We start from the raw sequence: 12500 nt of genomic DNA, 5'->3' as shown, positions 1-12500 counted from the left end.
GCGAAAACAACACTAACACCTGATTGTAATGATGCTGCTGTTGCTTTTACTGTTGCTGTTATTGCTGCTACTACTACTATTACTACTACTACTACTACTACTACTACTACTACTACTACTACTACTACTACTACTACTACTACTACTGCTGCTGCTGCTGATGATGATGATGCTGATGCTACTGCTACTACTGCAAAATTATGACTGGTTTAACTATTATTCCCGTTATTTCTATAACTGTTGTTGTTGTTGTTGTTGTTGTTGTTGTTGTTGTTGTTGTTGTTGTTGTTCTTGCTGCTGCTACTGCTTCTACTACTACTATTACTACTACTACTACTACTAATAGCATCAAAACTAGTACTACGTCTACCACCACCACTACCAATACAACGACTACTATTACAACTACTTCAATCATCCACCTCATTACTGCACACAAGTCTATAAACACATCAAGGGGTGACGTTACAAAGTCAAGCCTAACAACATTCATCCCATCACAGCGTCTCAGTGTCTTGTGTTCTCCTGCTATTTCCTCACTTTGAAGGAGCATTCTCGGCCGCCGACTCCTCTCCAACTACTCAGAGTCAAGCTACTCACTGCGGAGGTTCACAGCCACACACTCTGAAGGGTCTAATGCAACTACTACCTCCCCTTCTCCAGGTCCTTTCAAGTAGATAATGAAGGTGTAGTGGGGAATGGTTCGACTGCCTCTCTCTCTCTCTCTCTCTCTCTCTCTCTCTCTCTCTCTCTCTCTCTCTCTCTCTCTCTCTCTCTCTCTCTCTCTCTCTCTCTCTCTGTAATGAAGGAGTGGTAGGAACGCCCTAACTCTCTCTCTCTCTCTCTCTCTCTCTCTCTCTCTCTCTCTCTCTCTCTCTCTCTCTCTCTCTCTCTCTCTCTCTCTCTCTGTCTCTTTCTCTCTTTCTGATAAAAGTCATAACACTAATAGGATCATAACGATAACAGCAGCAGCAGCAGCAGTAGCAAAGATAGCGGCGATGGGCGTGAGTTAAAGTCACGGCGGCGCCACTCGCAGTCGCAATAATAATAATCGTAATAATATTAGCCATTATGCATGCGCGGAATATAGTAACTACCTCACATATTCATTAGCATTTCGGGCTTAATGCGAGGCCAGGGAAGCGCGCGGAGAGCAAGTCCAATATTAATAAAAGCTCAGTTGCAATAGACAGAGAATAAAAAGGTAATGAAGTAGACAAAGAGTACGTTTCTATGGTTATTGCTCCTCTAAATTTGGTAACTGCACTCCTCTCTCCCACTGGCGACCTCACTTCACTAGACTTTCTGCGTACTCTCATCTCTATGTTGTCCATCTCACGAATGCAAGAGTTTACAAGTATGCCTTCACTTCATCATCCCTTTCACCGGTTAACTCTGGAATTCTCTCCCTGTTTCTGTCTTCACTCCTTCCTATGACTTGAACAGCTAGAAAGTGCTGCCAAGACACCTGTGAACTAAACTGATTCCAGGTTCTGAAATCCTTGATCTTACTTTACTCTTCTTTTTGGAGGGGAAACTAAGCAATCTTTTTCCTCTATATTACTCTGAGCTCCTGTCTCGCCTCCTTCAAGAGTAAATGAGTAACTGACTGACTGACTGACTAACCTAACAGGACTGGATGCTACTCAGGCTGCCTCCCTTATCCCCGTGAAAGGTGATCGAGGAATACCTGGATATTAGGCCGACTGTTATCGAAATTACTGTAGATAGTCAATTAGTGTGCGCCGACAACTTAGTGACCGTACCTTCGCCATATCTCTCTCTCTCTCTCTCTCTCTCTCTCTCTCTCTCTCTCTCTCTCTCTCTCTCTCTCTCTCTCTCTCTCTCTCTCTCTCTCTCTCTCTCTCTAAACAAATACAAAACGGAGTCTAATATAGCAAGCGTATCTGTTTATTAAATTTTATAACTTATGAGAGAGAGAGAGAGAGAGAGAGAGAGAGAGAGAGAGAGAGAGAGAGAGAGAGAGAGAGAGAGAGAGAGAGAGAGAGAGAGAGAGAGAATTTCAATAACCTATCTCGGATTTACCACACGAGCTCAAAGGCAGGAAAGAAAATCCCACGAAGAAGATGAGAAACAGAAATATAACAAGAAAACTCAAAAGAAAACGTGCACAAGGAACATGAAAAATAAAACAGAAATAGAATGGACTGAATAACAACTCGGAGGAATGAACGAAAGCTGAATATGATAGAAAACGTAACTTCGGAAAAATTATCCTAAAAAACACTGGGACTGATTTGGTTACACGTATTGGCGGTAAAACTCTGTCTTCTACTTCCATTACTTATGACTCTCCCTTTCCCGTCTTCCATCCTACTGTTCCACCTAATGCTGCGTTGCTGGACGAGTGGATATTGAGGCTCAACGTGACCTAACCTATTATAAGACTAGCGATACCAAGAGAGGAGTTTAACTAATGCTGTGTTACTGAAAGAATGAATACTGAGGTTGTTTGTGACCTATTCTAAGTCTCTAGCTATCCTCAGAGTAAGGTATAACCAATGGTGTGTTGCTGGAACATAAGAACATAAGAACATAAGAAATAAGGGAAGCTGCAAGAAGCGACCAGGCTTACACGTGGCAGTCCCTGTATGAAACACACCTACCTATTTCCATCTGCTATCCCCATCCATAAACTTGTCTAATCTTCTCTTAAAGCTCTCTAGTGTCCTAGCACTAACTACATGATTACTGAGTCCGTTCCACTCATCTACCACTCTATTTGAGAACCAATTTTTTCCTATCTCCTTCCTAAACCTAAATTTTTCAAGCTTGAACCCGTTATTTCTTGTTCTACCCTGGTTGCTGATCCTAAGAATTTTGCTTACATCTCCCTTGTTATAACCCTTATACCACTTAAAGACTTCTATCAGGTCCCCTCTTAACCTACGTCTCTCTAGAGAATGTAAATTTAACCGCTTCAACCTCGCTTCGTAAGGAATACTCCTCATCCCCTGTATCCTTTTAGTCATTCTCCTCTGTACTGATTCTAATAGACCTATATCTTTCCTGTAATGTGGGGGAAGAGTGAAAGCTAAAGCTGGAACCGATCTAATGCAATACAGTTCTCCAGGAATACCCAGAGTGAAGTTTAATGCTGTATCACTTAAGAATGGACTATGAGAGGACACACGATCTATTTTAAATCCCGAGCGATATCCACAGCGAGGTTAAACTAATGTTGTCTTACTGGAGGGTGGAATTTTAAGGCTGCAAACCGACCTAGTGTAAGCCTTTTGCTATACCCAGAGTTTAATGCTGCGTTATTTGAAGGGTGAATACTCAGGTTCCACGCGCCCTGACCGCCATTCGCCTCTCCACCCCGCGGCAGAGACCGAAAGGGGCTTCAATTAATGTTTTTTTTTTTTTTTTTTTTTTTGAACAGTGACAATGGGCGAAGTTCGGTCGAATGATAATCAAGTTGTGTTGTTTTATTTTACTTTTTTTTAACTCTCTCTCTCTCTCTCTCTCTCTCTCTCTCTCTCTCTCTCTCTCTCTCTCTCTCTCTCTCTCTCTCTCTCTCTCTCTCTCTCTCTCTCTCTCTCTCTCTCTCTCTCTCTCTCTCTCTCTCTCTCTCATTTTCATGCCCAGCTTGGCACAATGTGTTGGAATTATAATGCAAATGGAAATGGGATGCAGATTATTATTGCTTTTCTCTCTCTCTCTCCGTCTCTTTGTCTGGCCGTCTGTCTGTTCGTCTGCCTATTCAGCTGTCCTTTCTTGCCGCTCCATCTTTGTTCGGCTGTCGCTCTTGTTGTGTTATTTTGAGATTCAATATAGCTCGGATCTGAAACTGCCTTTAAACTTCTGAAAATTCTGAAAAAAAAAGAAAAGCAAGAACTTTATATTATAGTAAGATAAATAGGTAAGTTTTTGACCCCCACTATATAAATGAATGTAAGTACTTCCTTCGAATAAATTAACCTTGATATGCCCTTTGCGATGTGAAAGGCGTACTTGATAGGAGCGAGGTGGCCTTGGAATGTGTTATGTTAATTTTCCTTTTGTATAATTTTTTTTTTTTTTGTATTAACTCTACAGCTCTTTTAATCCATCTACACACACACACACACCACACACACACACACCAGGAGCTTCTGAAGTCATGGCGACAGCAGCAGCAGTGCCCAGCCAGCTTGAGTAGTGGCAGTGGTGGTAGTATAGCCTTGACACATGTAACATTATATATACATGTATTTGAAAGCTTGCCTAAAGGTGTATGCAACAAGTACTGCAGTACCTGTGTCCCTTGTGCTCTCACTTCCCACGCCAGCATTTTATACATAGCGAGTACTTTTAAAATCCTCGCCCACCATGTGCCAGGAAGGGTGTAAAAACATTATTCCTTAATGGTGAACCGTCCCCCGTCACCGGTACATGATGAACAGGACGCCAGGAGCTGATGCACGCCCGCAAATTTACGCCTTTTGCTAACATATGCAGGGACCGGAGAGAGTACTATGGGAAAAAGAACGTTTATTTTGAAAGGGAATTACTATTACTAGCATATGCGTGGACAGGAAAATACTATGGAGGGCAGAACGATTGCTTTTTATAAGAGAACTGACGTGCAGTGTTGAGGTTTTTGATAAGAATAGGTTAGTAATGTGGTGAGTTATTTTAAGGAACAACTAGGGACGGGACTTTACTATGAGAGACGGAATGTTTCTAAAGGAATTGACGTGCAGTGTTTAGGTTTTTAAAAGGGATGGACTAGTCATATGGTGAATGTTGTTTTTGTTTATCCTCTAAGAACTTTTTTTTTTAAGAGTCATTGTACATTGTTCTTTTCTTGTTTTATTTATTTATTTTTTTTTTTTTACATATCACAACACCAAAACCACACACCGTCACTCACTACAGCAAGTAATATTATCTTTTCTTTCTATTCCTCTTTCTTCTCTCTTTTATTTCTCTTGGTCTTTCTTCCTTTCTTCCTCTTTTTTTTTTTTTTCTTGATTGCCTTTTTTCTATCTCATTCATTTAACACATCCCAACACGATCACACAACCTCACACACCAGAATGACAAATAATACTGATGTTTTTTGAGAGAGCTGCCGAGTGAGCGAGCCTTACCGAGTTACGTAAGACGCGTGCACTCCCCCACCCCTCACACCTCTATAGCCGCCCCCTGCACCACCTGTCGCTCTATCCCACACTCACCCCGCCCTCCTGCAACTTACATGAGCGGGGTACAGCAGAACATCATCTGTGAAAGTGAAAGAGGACGAGGACTAGGAGAAAAAATGAATAGTGAGATAAAAGAAGAGATAAAATAAATAGTGGACGAGGAAATGAAGACCAGACGAAATGAATTGGAGGTAAATGAATAGGAGATAAAATAAATAGTGAAGAGATAGAGATAAACAGAGAGATGGAAAAAAGTAGCGTCTCTCCGCAGTTTTTTTTTTTTTTTTTTATCATGTCAGTTCTTGTAGGAAATGAACTATAAGTAACATAGTAAAAAAAAACAAAAGTAATTCTTTATTCTTACCAGGTGTAGTTCTTTAGTCACTTGTCACGTAATTTTAATAAAACCATATATCCTAAATTATAAAAGAAGAAAGTCGAAAATCCAGCAAAATAATAATAAAAATCTGACGTTATTTAAGCTTACAGGTAATATTCAAGATGATAAAGTATAACAAAAAATACAGCAATATAATCGAAAAAAAAATAGCCAAGTTCACACCGTAATATTCAAGACAACGATAATAATAATAAAAAAAAACTATGGACAATACTTCCTTATCTTTTCCTTTTCCTTTCCAAAACCCGACTAACGTAACCCACCATCTGTGTGTACACGTATGTATTACACAACGCACTGTATAACTATTTATATATAATACCACACTAACTCAGACCCATTAATAATATTCACCGCAAAATATACAGCTTCCGGAGACACCAGCAGGAAGGGGGAGGAGGAGGAGGAGGAGGAAGAGAGAGAGAGAGGGGGAGAGAGTGAGCCAGCATGAAACTCTAATATTAATGAGATTTTGGTCTACTCAGTTTAACCTTTACATGTTTTATTTTGAAGTGTATTTTTGGAAGGGAATGTAATCTGTTTTCTTGAGATGGCGTTCCCTTGAGGCGAATTAGAGGCCCCGGGGAGACGCAACGCACGAGGGAGACAAGACAAGCCGGGAAGTCGATCCTGTTTGTCTGTCTAGTCTGTCTCTGTTTATCTGTCTGTTTTTCTCTGTCTTACGTCTCCCTGTCTGTTTTTTTCTATATAACTCCTTACCTGTATTTCTTTTTTTCTGCCTGTTCTCTCTCTCTCTCTCTCTCCCTCTCTCTCTCTCTCTCTCTCTCTCTCTCTCTCTCTCTCTCTCTCTCTCTCTCTCTGACACACAATTTCATCTGATCGAAACTGAAACCTTCACCACACCAGCACAGTACCACCATAACACAAGCACCAGCCCTGCCCCCCACTCGCCTCTCCCAGCGCGCAGTCTCTCGACAGCCTCATCTCAGTGACTTGAACCTCGAGTCATGTCCGGCCGAGTTGACAACAGCCCCACTTCAATAAATGAGGAGCGGAACACGTCCTCTCCCCCTGTTGTCCTGTGGGTGACTGAGGACAATGCAGTCTCAGTCCACCAAGCAGTTATCTATATTTGTCTCTCTCTCTCTCTCTCTCTCTCTCTCTCTCTCCTCTCTCTCTCTCTCTCTCTCTCTCTCTCTCTCTCTCTCCTTGTCTCACTGCTCCATCCCATTCACCGGCAATTTATTTATATGTAATCCCTATCTAATCCTCCCGATGGCCATTTTCAGTTACCTCGGTTGATTATACGCTGTAGGGAGGGAAGGAAAGACGGAACAGCCCGTAAATATGACGTTTATGGGTCAGAAAGATTATCTGTCTCTCCGTGCGGCGGGAGGGGACTGTCGCCCAGCCGCCCCACAGCCAATCACCATCAACGGAATAGTGTGGCGTGTCTAGGCGTCTTTGTGGGACCTGAATATTGCTTGGTTGGCGATTCCCTGTGTGTGTGTGTGTGTGTGTGTGTGTGTGTGTGTATGGGTGTGGTGGGTGGGTTGGGTAGGTACTCTCCACGGTAAGGCTGTCCAGGGTAGGGGGTGGGCGAGTATGGGGCTGTATAAAAAGGGGAGTAAAAGGAAGGGAAGGACGCTGTTTGGGAAATGGTCTGAGCACCTTTGGAGAACTGCTGACTTGGAACATTACGTCCCCCCGTGCGACGTATACAAGTGTGCTGTTACTCCTACTGCTGCTGCTACTGTTACTACTCTTACTACTATTGCTGCTGCTACTACTACTAGTGCTGCTGCTGTTATTTGTTAGTGCCGAGTCATTGGGGAACTTTAAGAGAAGATTAGACAAGTTTATGAATGCGGATAATAGGTGGAAATTGGTAGGCATGTTTTATACAGGGACTGCCACGTGTAGGTCTGATGGCTTCTTGCAGCTTCCTTTATGTTCTAATATACTACCATGACTACTGTTATTACTAATGCTACTGCTACTGCTGATACCAATATTACTCCTGCTATTTCTACTGCTATACCTGTTTTAATACATGGATCAACAACAAGGGAAACAAGTTACGTCAGGTAAGGTAAGGTTAGTTTCCCTTGAAGTGAAGGATCAGAGCTACGGCATCATAAAAGCAGTCAAGTGGCTCTCTCTGTTGCCGCTCCCAGGAATACACTAATACTGTAAATCCTCCGGGTATTACTTGACGTGTAAAAATGAACATAAAAACGCATAAGGATTTACAAGTAGAATGACCAGCTTTGATTTTGTTGTTGTTCAGTAAGTACCTTTCCTTTTCTTTATCAGTCTGTTTATATGTGTATCTATCTACCAATCTACCTGTCTGTTTATATATCAGTCAACTTATCTGTCTGTCCATCTATGCACCAGTTACTTAATCTATCTATCTATCTACCTACCTACCTACGTCTCTGTCTGTTTATCTATCTCTATATCGATCCATCTATCAAACTATCTACCTCACAAAATCTTTAATCTAACTCTATAATTCAAAAACACTCAAATCACACCCAGAACAAACGACATTAGAACGTACACTCTGAAATCACCGGAAACACACGACCCCAACCAGTCCATCTGCATGTCTCTGTCCTCTCTCACCTTCACCCCTGATGACCACCGCGGAGGCCGGCTGGTGGAAGATTCCTTGATGATTTTCCAGGCGGGATGTCAAAAGCACCTGAGTCGAGAATAAACGCCACGTGTCTGAATACCGTGGGGCGGAACAAACTCGAGCTCCGGTTATTGGAAGGACCAGGAAGGCTTTATTTATTTAATGTGCTACGAAGGTTGGTGAGTGACTCGCCTCGCTGGAGGAACATGTGCCCGTGCAATCAAGCTGGCCATCAGACAGGGAGGGGTAACTGGATAACTGACATTGAGAGCAAGGTCTTCACTCATGTTTGAAGGCTTATAACTATGCAAAGGATTAATTTGTGAGAGTTACGGGGAGTTTCAAAGGTATTGCAGTTATATATGAGTGTTGGGAATAATTCTTGTCAAGTATAGAGGGTGAATATGTAAGAATAATTCATGACAACGGGACCAACCTCTTCAGTCACGTTTCAAGGCTTATAACCATACAAGAAGTCAACGTGTGCAGGTAACGTGAAGTTCCAATGGTACTGCTTTTCTATATGTGTATTCTGGGGATTAATAATTTTTGTCATGCGCAGAAGTTGGTCATGTGAAATCAGATAATGTGTAATAATTTTCCAAGGAGTTAATTCATGTGAGTTACGTGGAGTTTCAAGGAACGATGCGCTTTTCTCTGTGTTCTGAGTATGAATGATTCTTGGCAGGCACTGAAGTCAATCATGCATAGATATTCTGAGCTAACTGGCCTCCATTCTCCAAAGCTCTATGTTTAAGTATTTTCGGGAGCACAAATTAGCGGTTTTTTTTTTTCCACTATTATGTTATAGATCGATCTCGTTCACGCAAAAAAAAAAAAAAAAAAACTAAATAACGATGCAATAACCATATTTTTTCTTTTATGCCTCCAACTTAAACCAATTTTTAGAAGGGGTCACTATTTCTTGCAAGCCTTTTCCATCTTTTTTCCTGTTTTACCCTATTCCCCTCAGACCCATACAAGTACCAAATAAACAGAAAAAAAAACAGCAATTACAGAACATTAAAGCACTTTCCTATATATACATGTATCCTCCAGTAGCGGATACATAGCTCGTGCAAAGTGGGGAACCCAATCATTGTAGAGTTAACCAGCATAGCTAAATACAGGATAGCGTGTGCCCCAACCATCCATTCTCCGTGTGAGGGCGCAGATGGTCCGGCCTCCAAACTAGCGGCGGAACACTCAGTACACGCACAAGAAGGAACACGGGAAAAGTAAACAGGTGCAATTACAATAGCGAGGCAATTTATGGGATGCAGTCAGCCCGCCGAGTTCGTATCAGGGAATATTGAGAGTCGACATGCGCCACGTGTGTGTGTGTGTGTGTGTGTGTGTGTGTGTGTGTGTGTGTGTGTGTGTGTGTGTATGTGTGTATGAGAGTCCGTCAAGGTGTTGTGCTGCCATTTGACGGCCATTGCGGGGATTAGGCCAATAAGTGCGAGATAGGCATGGGAACGAAACACACACACACACACACACACACACACACATACAGATACACACACACACACACACACACACACACACACAGATAGATAGATAGATAGATAGATAGATAGATAAATAAATACACAGACAGACAGACAGACAGACAGGACAGACAGACAGACAGACAGGCAGACATACAGACAGACACAGATAGACAGATGGATAGATAGACAGAAAGAGACTGATAGAAAGTTTATCGACCACAAATAACAGAATGCACGAAAAAGACTAATTTGTATGAAAGCAAACATATAGGCAGTTAACACGAGAAGCTGAGTTTGACTCAGCTTCTCGAACAACCTCTGCCATATAATCTCACTCTCTTATGTAGTTTTCTCTATCATTAGGACTGTTTTGAAAGGTCAGGGAGATTATTAGTTAGGTTCTCAAGTCTCGTCCCCATTGTTGGTACAGTACCCTTACCTAACCACCACTAGAATCACAACACCACTCAAAACCCTAATAACCTCCATTAGACACAAATAAAAGTATTACGGATAAGACACCTAATAAAGAGAATAAAACCCTCAGTGTTTTCTCATTGTAGTCCACATTACACCAAGAAGAGTCAGAAGAAGCACTCCCGAGTCCCTCCCGCCATCAGGAGAAAGAAGATCTTGAGATATGAAAATTAAGAGTCTTCCACTTCTCTTTCCCTACCGCACCTCGCCTCTACTCTCTCCTACTCATCACACTGAATTACCTGTCTCTTCCAGGGGCGCCCTAAGTACCGCACAAGGGGACGGCATCCTCGTGTGTCACGCAGCGCTTCCCCCACAGCAGCGGAGAGAGAGAGAGAGAGAGAGAGAGAGAGGAGAGAGAGAGAGAGAGAGAGAGAGAGAGAGAGAGAGGGAGAGAGAGAGAGAGAGAGAGAGAGAGAGAGAGAGAGAGAGAGAGAGAGAGAGAGACTATGAATACCTTGATAAACAAATAAAAGCCGGAAAAAAAAAAAAAACGGGTGCGCCTGAGTCAAGAATCAGAAGAACTCAGTACAGCAAACAGAATCTCAACCCTCAGCGGAAGAGTGAGCGGAGGGGCGCACGGAGTCGAGAAGGGGACACACCACTTGACTCTACTTCCCCTACTACTCCTTTCTTCTCCATCCCCCTATCCCCCCTCAACTCCTCTACCTCTCGTCCTCTTACCCTCGACCCAGCTAAGCGGAGCGTGTCAACACACCCGTGGAAATATCTCCGAGGCTGCGGCAAACACTCGGCTGTGAGGGCTGTGTACACTGCCATATCTAAATTAACTGCATTGTTGACTTTGTTCGTCAGAGAAGCATAAGTGTTTGTCTGGCCGTCATCTTGCCTGCGGACTCTCTGGGGTGGTGGTGGTGGTGGTGGTGGTGGTGCTGTCCTTTACTTCCAACGCAGGATTAAGCTCGGGATAATGGTCTAGCAGTGTTGGCCTGCTCTGTTTGTCCGTGTTGTGTTGTGTTGCTGTCTTTTCACTATCAGCGTGTTTTTCTTCCTGCTTCTTCTCCTCATTGCTTTTGATTTTCAGCACCTTTTTTCTCGCTTTTCTCCCTTAAAGCTTCTATATTATTGGATTTTCAGTGTCTTTTTTCCTCTTTCCCTCCACAGAACTTTTATCACTTTTTTCCTTCTTGACTTTCAGCTCTTCCTCTTTCCTTCCTTCTCACAACTTCTATCTTGTTTCCTCTTAATTTGCAGCCTTTCTCCTCCTCTCCTTCTCTTCTTACAAACTTACATCCTGATTCCTTTTAACTCTCAATGCCCCCTCTACCCTCTCTCCCTCTTGCCTTCATACAACTTCTATCATTTTCTTCCTTTGCACCTTCAGCATCTCCTCCGGTCTCTTTCTCCTTATAACTTCTGCCTTCTTTCAGCTTTCGACGCCTTCTTTCCATCCCTCTCTCCTCTTTACAACTTCTAACGTGTTTTTTCCTTCCTCCTTCTTTTCCTTCCACCTCCTTTTCCTTTCATTTTCAGCCTCTCCTCTCTACCTTCTTTAACTTCTAACCTGTTTGTCTCACGCATCATCCTTTATCGCCTTGGTCTCTGCTCATCTCTGCTCCTTCTTTTCTATTAAGGACATCAAAGAACACGCACAGATAACGGAGGAGTGAATGAGTGGGAGTCCTGGAGCTGGAAGGAGAGTGTGGCGCCACTTCGCTCATCAACAGGTGATTCGTGGCCACGCTGCTCCTCCCTCAAGCATGTGTTGGTGGTGAGGGAGTGGCTGCAGCGGGAGAGATTTGTAACACCTTTATCACTACAAGTATCATGTTTCCCTACCACTCGTTTTCTGTTTCCACTTCTAACCTTCTTCCTTTTGAGTCAGAACCTCTTGTCTCCACAATTACTGAAGAAAATTAAAGGTTATCGTCCCAGTTAGTGAAGTGATTGCAGATACAGTTACTGTTTGATGCAGTAAAAGTCTCAATGGTTTGCTTCCTGCCATGATCCAGAAGAACAGAAAGATCAGAAGGTGCGATTTCTGTAGCATCTTTTCGATCAGCGTTCCGAGTTCTATGTTTGAAAGAGAAGTGACAAATGACGCAACTTATCTTTTTTGCTGATAAATTCTGGAACTTCCTGCTTCCATCTGTACTTTCTCCTTCCTGTGGTTTGAACTTTCCAGAGGGAGGATTCAAGACACTTATCCTTCAGTTCTTGGTGATCGCTTCTGACTTCTGTTTGGGGACTGGTGCCTCGGTGGGCCTTTTTTTCTAATTATTTTATTGTCCTTGGCCAGCATCCCTCGTACATAAAATAATAATAATAATGAAAACGAATGGTTCACTGGTCGGTTTGAAAGAGGCGATCACTGATGGATAAAGGGAAGAGAGCAGCTGTCTGTTATT

This window comes from Scylla paramamosain, chromosome 14, assembly GCF_035594125.1.
Source record: "Scylla paramamosain isolate STU-SP2022 chromosome 14, ASM3559412v1, whole genome shotgun sequence".
NCBI classification, from domain to species: domain Eukaryota; kingdom Metazoa; phylum Arthropoda; class Malacostraca; order Decapoda; family Portunidae; genus Scylla; species Scylla paramamosain.
This window is presented reverse-complemented; position numbering follows the sequence as displayed.